Source organism: Cornus florida, unplaced genomic scaffold (assembly GCF_030987335.1).
Source record: "Cornus florida cultivar Cherokee Brave unplaced genomic scaffold, ASM3098733v1 CherokeeBrave_3.0.0_Hap2_Chr03, whole genome shotgun sequence".
Lineage (NCBI taxonomy): Eukaryota > Viridiplantae > Streptophyta > Magnoliopsida > Cornales > Cornaceae > Cornus > Cornus florida.
This window is the reverse complement of record NW_026775573.1, coordinates 67,184,336-67,203,703: the sequence shown is the minus strand read 5'-3', so window position 1 is coordinate 67,203,703 and position 19,368 is coordinate 67,184,336. Positions and strand designations below refer to the sequence as shown.

The following is a 19,368-nucleotide window of genomic DNA, read 5'->3' as shown; positions in this document are numbered from 1 at the left end:
GGAAATGATTAGATGGTTGTTGTCTTGATTTGTAACCTAGTTGATTTGAGTTTGTAAGTCCGTTAGGGTGTCTTAACACCTAATGCCCTAAAGCCATCTGGTTTGGGAGTCATTGACCTAAAGCTCGCTACATAAATCTTCTAGAAAGCTTAAGAGATCAACACATTGCACAATATTTCCATCTTTGATCCTCAATAAAAAAATAAAAAAAAAAGAAGAAAAAAATAAAGTGAAAAGAATAAGCGCACCTAGAAGAATAAAGCTTTAATAAAAGGTTCACTCTCTTATCTTGATGATCGGTACTAGATTTGTGTGCTAGTTTGAGGGTAAGGATGTGATTACTTCTCTAGTTGGCTAAGATAGCAACACACTTGATGCCGGACCTCTCACATGGATTCTAGACTTGTTTCGATTTTCATGATCATTTTCTTGATGTGTGGAGGACCATGCTTGCTTGTTTGATGTTGAGATTTTGGGAGATTGCTTGGAAATGGTTGAAAAATTGCATACTTGAGGTAGTTTTCTCCCAATGCTTGTTTGTAATATTGGTGCCTCTTTTGAAAGAATGAGCTTAATGTTTGTGGGTATCATTTCTGGAAACCCTCACGAGACTTCACTCGTCCACTAGGGGTAACCTAGGGGTTTAAAAGGCTTGTTGCATATGCTAAATGCAATCGTGTTCCCTACGAAAGTGGCGCTATCATTTTATTGCTTTCTAGTTCATAGTTATTTAGTTGTTCATTTCATTCCTTACTTCGTAGTTCATTGCTAGAGACTAGCAATATTTAAGTTTGGGGGTGTGATGAGTGCTGAAAAGTACACATTTAAACCCCTTAAGCTTGAGTATTCTAGGACCTTTATCTATCTTATTTACCCGTTTTAGTACTTATTTGTGTTTTTGTCTATTTCAAGTCAATAATGTTAAAATGGGCTAAAAATAAGTTCTTAAGGCCTTTTTGGAGTCAAACTAAGTCTTAGCGATGATCTAGAGCAAAAAGAGGCTGATTTGGAGCAAAAAGAAGCTGATACTGAAAAGCTGAAAAGTTGGATGGATCGCAGAAAAAGTTGGATCGATCGAACTTTTAGTTGGATCGATCAGAAAAGTTGGATCGATCAGAAAAGTTGGATCGATCGAAAAATAAGTTGGATCGATCGAAAAAGTTGGATCGATCGAAAATAAGTTAGATCGATCGAACTGGACATGCTGGCAGCAAGCTGTCACTTTTTCCGTGCGCGCCCAAAAGTTCACCTACCAAAAAGTTGTGGGATTAGATATTTTTGAGCATATATTCTAGACTTAGTGACTAAGAAAAGGACCTTCTATATAAAGGGAAGCAACCCATTTGTAAAAGGGGATTCTTTAGGCTTTTTATCATTTTTATTTTCTACATTGTAATTTTTTCTCTCTCTAGAAAAGTTAGAGATTAGGGTTAGAAGAAAAGAGAGAAGTGGTGGCACATCTCAAGAACATATCTCTAAATCCACTATCTCTCCATCTCTAGAGCTTCAAAGAAGAAGAAGAAGAAGAGGAAGAAGAAGATGGAGCCATGTTTGGAGCTTGATTCCATGACTACATCCACCTCCTCCATGATTGACTAGATCTACACTTAGGGCTTGGACGAGCCCTAAGTCTTGTGTAATCTAAACCCTTGTATTTCTATTTTTGGGGATTTTTATATATATTGTTGTGATTAGTGTTCTAGCCTTGTGAATGTCATGAATCTTGGTATATTTCTATGATTTCTATGGTCTAATTATTCCTATTAATTCTCTAGTTTATTTACATGTCTATGTGTGATTAAATTAGGAATTATATCTCACATGATTCATATGGGTTAATTCTTCCATTGATTCTCTATTTTAATTACATGTTGTCTTATGTGTGATTATTTGGGGAATTGATCTCTACACTAGTTTTTCTATATTAATTGCATGTCTATGTGTGGTTAATTGAGAATCTAGTGATGGCTAGATATTAGTGCTTAATGGATGTTCCATGTTTTTGAATGCAAGAAGCATATGCTCTAATATTGTGGTGTAATGGAATTTTGAACTTAATGAAGAATTAATGACTTGTTATGATATATTGTATCTTTCACATGTGTTTAGACAATATATTCCTCTCCCAATAGATATATTGTGGCCTTTCACATGATGTTTAGACAATACATATTTAACTAAGTCATCCTTGTGAATTATTTGGACTATGAGCTTAATGAAAGGTTTAATGACTTGATTTGATATTTTGTTCTCTTCACATGTTATCTAGACAATATATTCCTCTTCCAATAGATATATTGTAGCCTTTCACATGTTGTTTAGACATTATACACTTGTTGAGTCACCTTTGCTAGTCGAACCAATTTTGTTCACAACAATGTATTCCCCATTAATGGAAAGCAAGTGGTTAATTACATGAGCTTAGTGGTGATTCCAACACTCTAAGTCCTCTCTTCTCATCTCTTAAATCCCTATCTCTACTTAGTTTTATTTTTATTGCATTTTAATTAATTATTTTCTAGAAGTAATCAACCAACCCAACTCTCTTTTGCAATCATTTGGTACGCTAGAGTCGAAGTTGAAATTCCAACACGTATAATCCCTTGGGACGATCCCTACTCACTCTTGCTACGTTAGTAGTGGTGTTGGTAGTGGTTTTTATAAATTTAAATTTGACATAAAAGGCTTTTCTTGAACCACATATTCACTACATTTAGTTTGGCGTATTGGAACGGTCGTCGTCAGTATATTTGTTAACATATATTAAATTGGGATTATTTGAATAAGAATTGCACTTTTTATCTAATAATTTTCTTTTGTGAAAGTTTAATTCTCATGGACGTACCTTGCATAAAATTAACTTGTGATATGCTTTTAAATTAAGTCTTGACATGTTCTTTAACATACTTTAATTTGAGAGTATTTGGATAAGTTTGAAAATCTAGAGATTTTAATTAACAGGATTAATTAAAATCTATTTAATGGTTCTATTGAGTTAATTAAGTTTTAAACTTAGTATTTGTGGTGACTAGGACTTGTATACTGGCATATGTTAATTTGGGACCATTTGAAGTTGCTTTAGTAGTTAAAGATTTAATTATCATGATTTTATTAAATTCTACCTTCTTGTTCCGTTGGCCTAATTATGATTTTGAATGAATATATGTAATGACCATGTTATGTTGTTTAACATATATTTATTGTGAACCATTTGATTGAGATTTGAAACCTAGAGAAATTAATTAGTTATTTAATTAATTTTTGTTTCTATTGCGTTAATGATTTAATCATGTATTGACATTGGTAGTATGTTTAAAGTATGATTTTAGACTTGTAATGGATTTATGAGTTATGTTTTCAATATTGAATTATGTTGTCATAGCGTGTAACGAATCGCACTCTGAAGATTCGACATTTGTCATCCTATAGTAGTTGTGGATTTAGAGCATGTGTTGTGTGGTTTCAACCTACTTGTGCATGGAAGGTGGTTTCATGCATTATTTAAGTTTACATAAGTTTTGAACTTATCTATGATTTTGGAGTCACTTAGGACATTGTTATATTGAGATGGTGGCTAGGGTTTGACTCTAGTACGGGGACAAGAGTCCTCTAAGTCATTTGTGCACACGGGGTGGTATTTTTAGTGGGTTAGTGCTCGGAATCACAGTTTAGGTCTTGGGTTTATCCGAGATTTGATGTCCAAGTCTTCCACTATTTGTTGTCGCATTCAATTCCAATTTGACTATCATATTTAATTGTGATTTGTGGTTTTGGTTATTGGCGATTTAATGTTGTTAAGTACATTTATGCTTTATGATTTGTAAAGAATCATCACATGTTTTTAGTGTTGTTAAGTACATTTATGTTTTAAATGTTTAAATGTAGCTTAGGAATGATCCTATAGATTTATTTGGAACATAGACGTTAGGTGGCATGACCCACTTTTATCGTTTTCGTATTTTAGATTTAAAATTGATGGCCTTGAAAATCTATATCTTGTTGCTTTGTATAGTATGCTTCTACGTTGTTGAGTTGCATAAAAGATGTGATTTATGCTAGAAATGTTCTAAGGTAGCTTAGGATACTCCCTGAGTCTCACCTTTAACATAAATGTTTAGTGGCATAGCCTTTTGAATTGTTTCATATTAAATGTGATAATCTTGTAAAACGTCAGGTCTTTGCATGCTCATCTCCTACGAGTAGCTTTATGTTACTCACCCCGAAATTACTGGGGACATTTTTCAGGTACAGGAATCAAGGTTGAAATTCTTGTTTTGCTTAGATGATTTGTGGACTTGAAGGTTTCCATTCTTGTAAAGGTTGGTTGAAACACCATTTACAGTCTTATAGGTCAAAATGTGTATATTTGATTTTAAACATGTAATGTGTGCCTAAGCACACCTTTTGATATTCATTTTATGTGAATGTATAACATAAGGCTAAGGGCCATTAAATTTTAAAGTTCACAAGTATGTTTTAAACTTGTTGGGATCATTGGGAATGCATGCATAGCCTCAAGGTTGCCTTAGACTTGCACACTGTTTTGTTGCTCCGTTGTTAGAGCTTTCTGTTTTGTCGTTCGGCTATTTTCTTACCTTTTGTTTTGTCGTTCGGCTAATATTTGCCTTCTGTTTTGTCGTTCGGCTGATGTTGCCTTCTGTTTTGTCGTTCAGCTGATGTTGTCTTCTGTTTTATCGTTCAGCTGGTTGTTTCCTTCTATTTCATCGTTCGGCGGTTCGAACGCCTGACCCTTCCGGGAGAGCGCTTGACCATATAGGTCAGAACGCCTGACCATATAAGTCCGAACGCTTGAACCTTTTGTCCGTATGCTTGAACCTTTTGTCAGAATGCTTAACCATGTAGGTCAGAACGTCTGACCTTGATGAATGCTGAACAAGTGCTCGGCCTTGATGAGTGCCGAACCGGTGCTCAGCCTTAATGAGTGTCGAATAGGTGCTCGGCCTTGTTGTGTGCCGAACGAGTGCTCGACACTGATGAGTGCCGAATGAGCGCTCAGTGCTTCTTTTCTTTCAGTTTCGCATTTAGGACTCGTTTTTGGGTCAACTTTCGGGTCATCACTGACGCACCGTATTAAAAATCTTGGGCCGTCACACTTGTACCCTCCCACGACACATTCGCACCCACCCACGACACACTCGCTTACAGGGTCATCACATGTAATTTATTTAATGATTTGAAACATTTTGATTGAATTTCAATTAAACAATTACCTATTTAATTTTAATTGGTAATTTATTTTATTACTTGGTAAATTATATTATTAAATAATTACCTATTTTATTATTTTAATTTGCTTGATTGAATTTCGATTAAACAATTCCCTTATTTTATTATTTTATCTATAAATGATTTGAAACATCTCGATTAAATTTTAATTAAACAATTACCTATTTAATTTTAATTGGTAATTTATTTAATAATTTGAAACATGTCGATTGAATTTCAATTAAACATATTATGTTATTTATAAATGATTGGAAACGTCTTGATTGAATTTCAATAAAAACAATTACATCTTTAATTTTAATTGGTAATTTATTTAATGATTTGAAACATCTTGATTGAATTTTAATTAAACAATTACCTATTGAATTTTAATTGGTAATTTATTTTATTATTTGGTAAATTATTTTATTATTTTAATTCATAATTTGTTTTAGTTGTTTTAATAGTTTTGTAGAATCTCTCTTTTTTGTTTTTAGTTTATTTTATTTATAGAAACTCTTTTATTTTAATTCATTTTATATCAATTAATAAATAAATACTGAAACTCTATAGAATTTTAATAATAGTATAGAAATTAAATAATTACCTATTTAATTTTAATTGGTAATTTATTTTGTTATTGGTAAATTATTTTATTAAATAATAACCTATTTTATTATTTTAATTCGTAACTTGTTTGAGTTGTTTTAATAGTTTTCTAGAAACTCTTTGTTTTTTTTAATTCATTTTATTATTTTATCTATAAATAATTTGAAACATCTCGATTGAATTTCAATTAAACAATTAACTATTTAATTTCAATTGGTAATTTATTTCATAATTTGAAACATCTCGATTGAATTTCAATTAAACATATTATTTTATTTATAAATGATTTGAAACATCTTGATTGAATTTCAATAAAACAATTACATATTTAATTTTAATTGGTAATTTATTTAATGATTTGAAACATCTTGATTGAATTTTAATTAAATAATTACCTATTTCATTTTAATTGGTAATTTATTTTATTATTTGGTAAATTATTTTATTAAATAATTATCTATTTTATTATTTTAATTCATAATTTGTTTTTGTTGTTTTAATAGTTTTATAGAATCTCTCTTTTTTTTAGTTCATTTTATTTATGGAAACTCTTTTATTTTAATTCATTTATTTATAGAAACTCTTTTATTTTAATTCATTTTATATCAATTAATAAATATTTTTTATATTAATAAATAAATACTGAAACTCTATATAATTTTAATAATAGTATAGAAATTAAATAATTACCTATTTAATTTTAATTGGTAATTTATTTTATTATTTGGTAAATTATTTTATTAAATAATTACCTATTTTATTGTTTTAATTCATAAATTGTTTGAGTTTTTTTAATTGTTTTATAGAAACTCTTTTTTTTTAATTTATTTTTTTATTTTATCTATAAATGATTTGAAATATCTTGATTGAATTTTAATTAAACAATTAACTATTTAATTTTAATTTTTAATTTATTTTATGATTTGAAACAATTTCAATTAAACATATTATTTTAGCCATAAATGATTTGAAACATCTGGATTGAATTTTAATTAAACAATTACCTATTTAATTTTAATTGATAATTTATTTTATTATTTTGGTAAATTATTTTATTAAATTATTACCTATTTTATTATTTTAATTCATAACTTATTTTAATTCATAACTTATTTTTGTTGTTTTAATAGTTTTATAGAAACTATTTTTTTTAATTCATTTATTTATAGAAATTTTTTCATTTTAATTAATTTTGTATTAATTAATAAATATTTTTTTATATTAATTAATAAATACCGAAATATTAAAATACACATGTGATTATTTATTTAATTATTAGTTTTTGACTATTGACTTTTGGTTTTCAAGACGTCACATCTTTCTTTTATGGAGTGAATGCGAAAATGAAACTTTTTCTTTTCGAAAGTTTCGCAAATGAAACTTGTTTGAACAGTAAGCTTGGTACCAAGTCTTGGAATCAGTGATACCAAGTCTTAGGTGTCGACCCTTTCGAAATTGAACTGGTCCATTAATTTAATATCTATATCTATCTAATTTTCGTATGATGGAACTGGGGTGGTTGGAATTGGTATATACTATATAGACCCTCGTTTCACTTGGCTACCGAGTCCTCGTATGATTGTGACACGCCTGTTAAATGAGTGAACTCATTGTAGGACTCAGTCACTCACATCACTCACACTCTCGCCTGCGGAAATGGCTGCCTTTAATTAAACTATGTCATAGTTTTGCATGATAAGTTTGAGAACTGGCAATTGGTAAACGCAAGTTAATGGACAAGTAAAAATAAAAATGAGTTCACTCTCACTAGTAATGGAGAAATAAAGATAAAAATAAAAGTATATATAAAAAATAAAGATAAAAATAAAAAATAAAAAATAAAAATAAAGTGCAAATTAAAAATAAAAAAAAAAAAAATTTGCTCCAAATTCTGAAAATCAGTACCCGCTGATATTGAGAAATTTATTATTATTTTTTTGTTTAACAGTGTTGGTACGAAAAAATAAATAAATAAAGACAAAAAAATTTTAGTAAAAAAAGTAAACTGAAATCTCAAAAAATTCAAGCCCTTATTCTACAAATTTTTTAAAAAATGTTTAGAAATATATATAGAGAAAAAAGTTTCAAAAAATATATATATATAAGGTAATTTGCACATAACACTCCTATATTATGAAATTAGCAACATATATATTCCCTTGGACATTTTCGAAAGAATAAAAAGATAAAACGAGTATTACAATATTAATTTATGTCATATGGAGAATTTTTGCGTAATGTGAAAAGAATAAGAGTATTTTTTGTACACTTTTTCAAATAGGAGGTAAAAGTGCTGTGCAAAGTATACTTTAGAGGTGTTTTTCTGCATTTGTCCCTTTCCTTGACCCCTCTTATAGGTTTCCTGGTCACTCCAGGTGGAACAAATGAACCTTGATTGGGATCGAAAGTCCATTTTATGATAAACATATAATGTTGAAGTTTAAACTTCATTTAATTTCAATTTTAAATGACCCTTAATGCAGAGTAAATCAAAATTATGGTGGAAGAGTTTTTTCTTATTGTGAAATGACTTAATTAACAAAAAATAAGATAAATAAATTCGTTTCAAATAAGAAAAAATGATTTTTGTATTTAGTAGTTGCAATGGATTGCTAAACTTATTATTTTTAATTGGTTATTTATGCAATAAATAAAGGAGTATGATTCTCTACTTACTTATATTTAGCATAAATAATCAATAAAAAATTATTTCATTAGACAATTCGTTGCAAGTTTTCAATGTAAATATTACTACTCTTCAAATAATATGGCATGCACAACTAGCTGAGCATAATTAATTTTAGGTCGAATTCTTTAACGGATAAAGTACAATTGTTATTTTACTAAATGTCCCAAACAATGTGAAAAAGACCGACTTTTGAAATGCACAACTCCATACCACCACAACTTAAAGACACACCATAGGATGAACACAAACAGGCACCAAAAAACATTAATGAATAAATAAAGAAGTTAATTGATGCAAGTGAACGACAATAAAAATTATGAACACAGAAACATCATATTTCATAGCTGAGTCCGATGGCTCAACCAAAAAATAAAATTATTGTAATAAATGTAAAAGATAATAGCTGAGTATGATGGCTCAACAAAAAAAGATAATAGTAATAAATGTAAAAGATAATAGCTGAGTCTGATGGCTCACCAAAAAGTCACATTTCATCCCATTTCAGTATTATACAATTATTATTATAATTAAGTTTTTTTTTTTTTTTTTCCTCATTATTATAATTAAGTCTTGGTGACTTTTCTTCTCTCGTGGGGAAGATGTTACCTTAATTTTTTGTTTTTTCCTTTTTCAATTGAGTCGTTTGGTAATTAGAGTCGAACAAAAGATAAATAAAGAAATGTAGGATGTGGTCAAATTATTAAGTCCAGATGGTCCTACTTCAATGTTAGAAACTTAATTCAAGTGTATGATTTTCATTACTTGATATCATATTGATATTATATTATTTAGTCAACTTTATTATTTTGTTAGTATTATTTACTAATTAGTTAGAGAGGAAGTGTTTCCTATTTTATCACACTTTAATAGAAAGTGAAATTAGGGTTAGAAAGGAAATTGATCTTCTCTGTGCCTAAAAAAAAAAAAAAAAAAAAATTGCATATTACTCATCAATTAAGTTGTAATATCTTTTTTTAAAAATAAGATATGTATATTTTTAAGAACTGAATATAGTTGTGTTATCCTATTATTTTGAATTTTAAAAGAATTTTATTTGACTTAAAACTCGAATGATCTAAGTCACACAATCATTCTCAACAGTGTTGCTCTCACGCCCTGAACGCTCTCCCGGTCTCACGCTCCGCGTGTGTTCCCGCCCAAATTTTCACTGCTTATAACTTAATTCTACTGTTCTTACGCTTCTGCTCTCGAATTTACTCTCACTTTTGCTCCCGCTTTATGTAACTTAGCTAATGATAATATCTATGTTATAGAGTTTGTGCTGTATAGTGTGATAGAAAAACAAAAACCAATATCTTCCTCAAAACCTACCCTAAACTCTTATATTACTAAAGCATAGTTAACCTTCTACAGTGGCTAGAAGGAGAGGTGATTAAAGGTCACATACGTGAAGAAGGAGTAGCATTATTTGAGCTTGCCTTGTAATTTTATATATATGAGTGATTTGTGTGAGTCGTACGCAGCGGAATATATTTAGGAAAGTTTTAGGTTTTGAAAAACAGATTTGTGTCGTTGCCAACTTTACTTATTTTAGCAATTAAATAGTTAAACACATGCAGATAACATAAAGTAAAGTATAAAGTTAGAGATGATACCAGGATTTTAGCGAGGAAACCCCAGTTGATAAAATACATCAACTGTTAAGGGACAAACCTCGTGGACTTGTGCAGTCCAAAGTAAACCAATCCACTATGCTTGGAACAAAGTATACCGAACTTTGACACTGGCTCACACCCTATCGTTTTACACCACACCAACCACAGGTTTTGAAAAATAGATCTGTGTTGTTAACAACTTTACTTATTTTAGCAATTAAATAGTTAATCACATGCAGATAAAATAAAGCAAAGTATAAGTTAGAGATGACACCAGGATTTTAGTGAGGAAACTCCAGTTGATAAAATATGTCAACTATTATGGGAAAAACCTCGTAGACTTATGCAGTCCAAAGTAAATCAATCCACTATGCTTAGAACAAAGTATACCTGTGACGGCCCTGGTTTTTAGGCCAATGCGTCAGTGATGAACCGAAAGGATGATCTGATAACGGATCCGAAATGCGAAAGCGAAAACGGAAAACAAGACTCTAAGAAGTTAAAGTGACCTTCCATGAGGTCGTGGAACTCAATGAGAACTGATGCGGAAGCAAAAGGTCAAAAATATGACAAATAAGCCCCTAGGGGCAAAATAGTCATTTTACATAGAAATGACGTCCCTAGAATGTAAATTATTCTCAAAACACATCCATGACTTCCGTGAAGTCACGCAACTCAAAAGAAAGTAGCGGAAGCGAAGTACAAGAAAACCGGAAAAAATAGCCCCAATGGTAAAATGGTCATTTCTAAAAAATATAAAATCTGGCACTTCCAAGCACACCACTGGGAAGACAGCGAAAAATTAATCAAGTTAGACTCAAGAATCACTTGATTCGGAGTCTGGATGGAAGAGAAAAGTCAAACCAAAGTTTTGACGTCGCCGCGGCCGTGAATAGTAACCTGGGCAAAATGTTGAAATTCGTGTGCCGTTTTGAGGTACTAAATGATGTTTTCAGGAAAAACACAACCAAGTTGACCATGTTGAAAGAAAATTTTATTTTTGACGTGAAATCCCCGAAATGCCTTTACAACAGACTTTTTCAAATAGTGCAAACACGCACAGGAAATCAGATTTGACGTGGGATTTTTCGGGTCCGAGATGACATTTTCTAGAAAAATGTTGTGAAGAAACCCTTCCTAAAATCACATTTTCTATGTGACCATATCAAGACCGAAATTTATTTTTCAAAATAAATTCCCAAAATGCCCCTAGATCAGTCTAGACCAAGAGGGTAAAAAGCTGCTATAGGATCTGAGATCGAAAACGGGCTACCAAACGAATTTTTCTGGAAAAACACGAACAAGAAACCCCTCCCGAAATCAAATTTTTTATCCTGCGTCATGGACGAAAACAAATAAAATGCAATATAAAATGACCAGAATGCCCCTTCAAGAAATTTGGTAGTGAGGGTGAAAAAGCTGCTACATTGCAAAACTGAAAGCTGAAATTTGCGATGGATTTCTGGTACCAAGGCGACATTTTCTGGAAAAATACAAAGAAGAAACCTCCCCTCAAATCACATTTTCTAAGTGACCATGTGAAGATCGGAATTTATTTTCTGAAGCAAAACCCTAGAATGCCCTAAAATCAGATTATGCAAGAAAATTTTCAAATGAGTCCAAGGAGGCTCAAATCACAAAGGAAAGGGTTTTTCTCGAAAACAATCATGCACGCAAACGTAAATAATGATTTTGAGTGCACGTGAATGATTCGTGGCTCCCAGAAATGGCTGAGTCAAATTTTGACCCCCTGACGGCCAAAAAGGCGAAAATGAATTTGAAATGAAAAATATAGAAACCAAAATTAGGAAATGGTTTCAAATGACTATTTGGCCCTTGGCCACACTTCATACAAGATTAATGAGACCTAGTGGACGTGCCGGAACACAGTTTGCACCACTCGATTTGAAAATGAATCCTTAAATGCTCGGTTTCTACTATTTTAGCCCAAAAATGCAATATGTGAACTAAAATGCAAAAATGAAAACTAAATGGTGTTTGGCCCTTGGTCACACCTCACATATGACAAATGAATACTAAAGGATGAATTTCACACAAAATGCACACACCGGTGCAAGAATGACATATCAAAACCTAGTTTTCATACTTTTATCAATAAAGGCAAAATTCAACATTCATGTATATTCATGGATTTCAAATAAAGTTTGGCCCTTGCCCACAAATTATATATATGGAATGAGAATAAAAAAGTGTGCTTAACCACACATTACAAGTTTAGAATCAAATATACACATTTGACAAATAAGGCTACAAATGGCATTTCAAGCCAACCTTTATAAGAATGGAACCTTCAAGTCCACAAATCATCCAAGCATGATGAGAATCTCAACCTTGATTCCTGTACCTGAAATATGCCCTAGTAACTTTGGGGTGAGTAACATAAAGTTACTCGTAGGAAATGAGCATGCATCGACCTAACGTTTTACATGTTTGCATGATTTAAATATTGTGGTTCATTCCACCTAGCGTCTATGTCAAATGTGAGACTCCGGGAGTATGCTAAGCTGCCTAAGATCATTTCTAGTATAAAACACATCATTCATGCAATTCAAACAACATAGGAGCATGCTATACAAAGCGACAAAATATAGATTCTCAAAGTCATCAACTTGAAATCTAAAATGTGTAAACAACTAAATATAACCATTTAACATAAATTGGAGTTTCTAGTACCACACGTCAAGACATAAATCCTCAAAGTAATCAACTTGAAATCTAAAAGTGTGTAAATGACTAAAGTGGATAATGCCACCTAACGTCTATATTCCAAATGAATCTATAGGATCATTCCTAAATCACATTTGAACAACATAGTATAGATGTGCTTAAAACATCAAAATTTATAATGATTCATTAAAAATCATGAAACATGAATGTACTTAACAACATTAAAAGCATGCTACGATTCATTCAAAATCATAATGCGTAAATGTACTTAACAACATTAAATCGCCAATAACCAAAACCACAAGTCACAATTAAACATTGGTTGTCAACTTGGAATTGAAAGCGAAAACAAATAGTGGAAGACTTGGACATCACGTCTCGGACTAAACCAAGAACAAATTGGTTATTCCGGGCATTAACCCGCTAGGAAGATCACCCTAGTGCGCACTATCTCAACGGGGAGAACTTATACCTCCCGTACTAGAGCCAAATTCTAACCATATCACAGTAACAATGTCCCAAGACTCCAAAATAAATAAGTTAACAACTTATATACAAAATATTAATATACAACACGAAACTACATTCCATGCACAAGTAGGTTGAAACCACCCAATACATGCTCTAAATCCACAACTACTATTGGATGACAATGTCGAATCTTCAAAGCACGATTCGTTACAGTTATAATAACATCACATGTCAAATCTTTAGTGTGCGATTCGTTACACGCTATAACAATATAATTCAATATTAAAACATAATCGCATAAATTTATTAAGTCTAAAATCATACTTCAAACATAATATTAATGTTAAACACATGATTTAATCAATAATGCAATAGAAACGGAAATTAATTATATAACCTAATTAATTCTCTAAGTTTCATATCTCAATCAAATGAACCCTAATTAACACATGTTAAACAACATAACTTATTCATTACATGAATCAAATCAAAAGCTTACTTAGGTCATTGGATCAATAGGATGGAATTTAATTAAAACATGATAATTAAATCCCTAAATTCTAAAACAACATCAAATGGTCCCAAATTAATATTTGCTAGTATACAAGTCCTAGTCCTCACAAATACCAAGTCAAAAACTTAATTAAACTAATGGAACCTTTAAATAGATTTTAATTAATCATTTTAATTAAAATCTCTAGATTTTCATACTTATCCAAATGCTCTCAAATTAAAGTACATTAAGGAACATGCCAAGACTTAATTTAAAAGCATATTACAGGTTCGTTTCATGCAAGGTACGACCATGGGAATTAATCTTTCACAAAAGAAAAATATTATATAAAAAGTGCGATTCTTATTCGAATAATCCCAATTTAATATATGTTAACAAACATATTAAAACCTAATTTTGCTATTAAATAAAGTAATTATTTTTCATCTTGGGGACCATTTTGCTATTAAATTTGGAAGATATTTTCAAAAAGGACCTTTTTACAATTTTTGAAAAGTGTAACAAGTGTCCCACTCTCATTGGTCCACTTGTTGACATTTGTGTAGAAACATTTTAATGCATTGGATGATGACATTTGGAGAGTGAGGATTCACCCACTTGTTGGCCTAGGATTGGTGCACTTGTTGGCTTGGATGGTTGACAAGTGTAGGTGTGGGATTAAGCCTAGGAAGGAGCCATGGATTGGTGACAAGTGTAGGTTCACAATTTAGTCTTGTAAATATCTTTAGGCTACTTTGGGATTATGTTTTTAAAGGAGGGTTTTTGTGCAATTGACCATAGATGTGTGTGTTGACCATGGTGTAAGAGCACATAGTGAGTGGAGGATTTCTATTTCCTCCACTCACACTTAACCACATTATTTCATTATCTTCCTTACAAGAAAACCCTAGCCTCCATGGATGGAGCTTGAAGCCTTAGGCATTAACCTTGATCTTTGAGGCCCTTCCACTTCCTTTAGACCATAAAACTTGGAATACTTTTTGTTCCCCTCATCCTCCTCTTCAAAACCCTTGAAGGATCTAGCCTAACTCCTAGTTTTGCTTTGGTATCTATAGATTCAATTCTCTAGTGAGGTATTGATCTATTATTTTGAAGTATTTTTATGTCATTATTGAGTGTTTTACATGCATGGAAGAGAAGGACTTGTATTTTGCCTATAAACTATTTTAACTTGAAATTAATCTTGTCAAATTAAATATAGAATATGAAAATATACTCAATTAGCTTTCATTTAGTTTTGGTTTTATGTAATTTGGATTTAAAATGAATTAGTTATGAATTTTTGAAGTTGCAAGCTAGTTGTTGGAAATTTGAAGCTTTTCCTTTTTGGTCCAGAAATGAATTTTTTTATGGAGCTGTGGTACTTCAATTGCCTTGAACTTTTTACTGGAACTTCCCCCATCGGTTTTACACTATTCAGAATTTTTTCACAATTTTAGAGCATTTCTAAATTTTTAAAAAAATACGAAACTCTCTGCTGTCCATGTTTTTATTGCAGCTGGAAAACATATTTTTAGATGATTTATTTCACTAACCTTTTGACATTGGATCATGGCTTAAATTTTCAGTTTTACACTCTCATATGTTTACTTCCAAAATAAATTAGGTTCGCCCAATTTGGATGTCAAATGAATTTTTCATGAATTTTCAAAGTTGGAAGCTACAGGTTGAAAATATGTTCTCTAGGCAGAATTTGTTTCAAAGTTGTTGGTCAAAACTATTTCAATTAGGAAAATATTTTGTTAAACTAAATTGATATTATCAAATTACAGTGTTTAAGCTTTCATTGAGCTTTGGATTCATTAAATTTGGGTTAGAATTGAATTTTTTATGAATTTTACAAGTTGAAGGTAGCAAGCTGAAAAATCTATTTTGCGGACCGAAAATTTGGGGCGATTTCATTTCAGTGGTAATTGGGATTTTCATTCCAATTGAGGTAGGGAATGTTTTTGGATATTTGTGTGTTGTATTGTGTGTTTTCCATGATTATACAACATATATGTATGCCTTGTATCAAATTTAGAAAGTTAGTAATTTTTATTTCCTTGTATAAGGTTTAAAATTTATGATGATGTATAACTTTGATTTGAAGTGTAACATGCTAGGAAATTATGCTTAGATATGTTGGTTAACATATATTAAATATGGATAATTTGATTAAGATTTACAACTTTTATTTAATATGTATCTTTAGTGAAAGTTTAATTCACATGGTTGTATTAAGCATAAAATGAAGTTGTAATGTGGTATTTAAATAGGCCTTGGCATGTTCTCTAACATAGATTAAATTGAGGGCATTTGGAATTGTTTAAAAATCTAGAGGAAATTAATTAATTAGCTTGATTAATTTTCTTTTAAGTGTTTTAATCACTTAACTTGTCATTTGATGTTATATATATGATGACCATGACATGTCTTTCAATATATATTAAATTGAGGTTATTTGGATTAACTTGGAATTTAGAGAATTTAACTATTTATGTTTAATTAAATTCTACTTTATTACTCAATGGATTTAATTGCATTTTGGAAGTTGTTTCTATATTTAAATCATGGATTTGGATTTGATGTATGTTCACTTGATTACTTTTGAGTATTGGATAACATAGTTGTTACTTTTATATTCATTAGAATATGTTTTTCCTTATTGAATATATTGTTGCTATGTGTAAGGAATTGCACACTTTGTATTTGACATCTTACATGCCATAGTAGTTGTGAATTTTGAGCATGTATTGTATAAGTTTCCAAAATTTGGATTGTGCTTGGTAAATAGTTGATATCTTGTATATACATGTTGATATATATACGTTGTTGCACAATTTATTGATTTTGGAAACTTGGGGATGTCGTTGTTTGGCTACGGCTAGGACTTGGTTCTAGTACGGGGGATTGTCCCTCTATATAGTCTAGTGCGCACATAGGGAGGTTACCCATGGGCTAGTAACCCTAAAGTAACTATGTTGTCGGTCTGATCCGGCATGACGTCCGAGTATCCATTTTGTTTAATTTCATATTTCATTTCAAGTTGATAACTAGATGATATCGTAACTTGTTGTTCCTTATTTGATTTCTTATTTTGAGCTTAAGATGTAGCTTTGTGAAAACATGCTTCATGCGTTGTCTTGGAAGTTCCATTGTTGGTTAAATTGCATCGATATCATAATTTGTGTTTTGATGTTCAAATGTAGTTTAGGAATGACTTTATAGATTCATTTTGAACATAGACGTTAGGTGGCATAACCCACACTTGTTGTTTTCGTATTTTGGATTTCAAGTTAAAGACTTTGAGAATCTATATCTTGTTGCCTTATATAACATGTTTCCATGTTATTTAAATTGCATGAATAATGTGATTATGATAGAAATGATCTAGGTAGCTTAGGATTCTCCCTGGGTTTCATCTTGACATAGACGTTAGGTGGCATGAGCCCCTTTAACATGTTTCTCCATAAGGTGATAAAATTGTAAAATGCTAGGTCGATGCATGCTCATCTCCTACGAGTAGCTTTATGTTACTAACCCCAATGATACTGGGGCATATTTCAGGTACAGGACTCAGGATTTGAAGATTCCATTGCTCCTTGGATGGCTTACAGTTTCTAAGTTACTATTTTATGCAAGTGTTAGCATAAGATGCCTCTTTGTAGCCCTATTTGTTTAAACTTGTATTCGTTGATTCGTATATGTAAAGTGTACGTAAGTGCACTCTTTTCAATGTATTTAACATGTATGAGATGAGGCCGGAGGCCAATGACATTTATCTCGTTTTCTATGCACTTTTGTTTTCAAAGTTTATTATGAAAATATTAGAAAATGTTAAGTCATTGCTTCATAACTTTCGCATCGGGTGTTGGAATTTCATATCTTTTCTGCCCAGACTCAGAATCAGACGATTCTTAAGTCTAATTTTGTTCATTTTTCGTTGTCCTTCCAATGGTGTGTACAGTGGCACCCTTTTAAGTGAGAAATGACCATTTTGCCCTTAGTTCATCTCTTTTTAGGTTAGGCATTCTTGCTTCATTTGCTTGGCTCATTTGAGTTCCGTGGCTTCATGAAGAGTTATTTTGGGGCTTTAGGGATGACGTACATCTCTTGAGGTCATTTGGCTTCTTTCGTTTCCGTATTTCGTGTCCGTTATCGGGTCAACTTCCGGTTCATCACTAACGCACCGGGTTGAGAAATCCGGGTCGTTGTAGGTGGTATCAGAGCTCTTTGGTTTGAATACCTTGGACGACGGGTTTTGGGTGCATATCATGCTTATGTTGCCATTCTCTATGTGTTTATATGCTTCATGATAACATGTTTTGATTTGATAACATGTTTATGTGCTTACGTGCTACATGTGGTATGCCATTTGTTTAGTATGATTTAATTATTATATAAAGAGCATGACATATGATGTATTCTGAATCAGATTTGTATATGCATAACTATGTTACATATTTGGCATGACACGAGATTGGTCATTGAGGCTCGAGTTGAGGTTGATGGTGATTGCAGTCACGGTTGTATTGTAGTTTAGGTTGTTGTTGACCTAGAGTTGGTTTTGAGGTAGGTGGAGAGACACCTTTTGTTTAGGCTCTCGTGGGGTAAGCCATTAGGCACAACCGTAGTACTGGATTTGTTGATTTTAGGCCATGGTTAGGTTTTGGACCTTTTGGGATCCTTGGTTGTTTTGGAAGGTTCCTCTAAGATTGCAATTTTTGTGGGCGGGTACGTTGTGGGCAGGTGTATGGCACTGTCATGCTACCGTACTGGTAAGCTACGAGTGTAGTTCGGATGGAATCAACGTTGGGTTTTGTTCCGACAGGTGTAGTCCTTTTGATCGATAATGATGATGGTTGTTTTGGGTATCAGTGGTAGTGATCGATTTGGTTGTCTGATTGTATGGCTAGAGTTGCCATTTCCTTTGAGTTCTCCTTGCGCAAAAACGCTTTTGGGGTCAAGTCGATTGATAGATGCTTCGGGTAGAGAGAACATTGCATTGTTGTGTCACTTGTAGTGTCTCCCTTAGATTCAGAGATGGATTGTAAGAGTCTTACCATTGTGGTAAGGGCTCACGTTTGTTTTGAGACAGGTTGTTGTTGCATTGGTTTTTGGAGTCAGTGTATGGCTAGGACTGGTCCTTTCCTTTTTACCTAGGCACTCTAGGACACGATGTCCATAGGGTTCATTCTTGCATCACTTTTGTTTTCTGCAGTTTCATTTACTACCATGTTAGTAGTATGATTTATGATATTGTGATGCATGAGTAGGTGGAGGTCTATCCATGTTTGCCTTCTTGTTGTGTGGCAATAGCATGCCTTTCTTATATGCTTCGAGATGCCATGTTGTTACTGCGCTTTAATGACATGCTTTTGTGTTTATGTGGAGACGTGCAGCATGTGCTTTTGATTTTCATCTATGTAAGTATATTTTCTTTCTGGTAGTTGCATTCCTTGTCATATGCATGACTTTCAGGTTTGGTTTTCCCATTCGTTTCCCTTGGTCGTACGTAGTCTATATGCGGGTTTCTACAATGGTTTTGTGATGGTTCGTGTTAGGGACTTCAC

The 19,368-nt window shown here is 31.9% G+C and overlaps 1 long non-coding RNA gene across 1 annotated transcript; it reads left to right on the top strand.

The window, feature by feature from the left end:
• Positions 1–14,612: 14,612 nt before the first annotated feature.
• LOC132298818 (uncharacterized) lies at positions 14,613–17,587 on the top strand. Its single transcript, XR_009479967.1, has 3 exons — positions 14,613–14,886; positions 15,658–15,749; positions 17,363–17,587. It is a non-coding gene; the product is annotated as an uncharacterized LOC132298818 (long non-coding RNA).
• Positions 17,588–19,368: the final 1,781 nt, after the last annotated feature.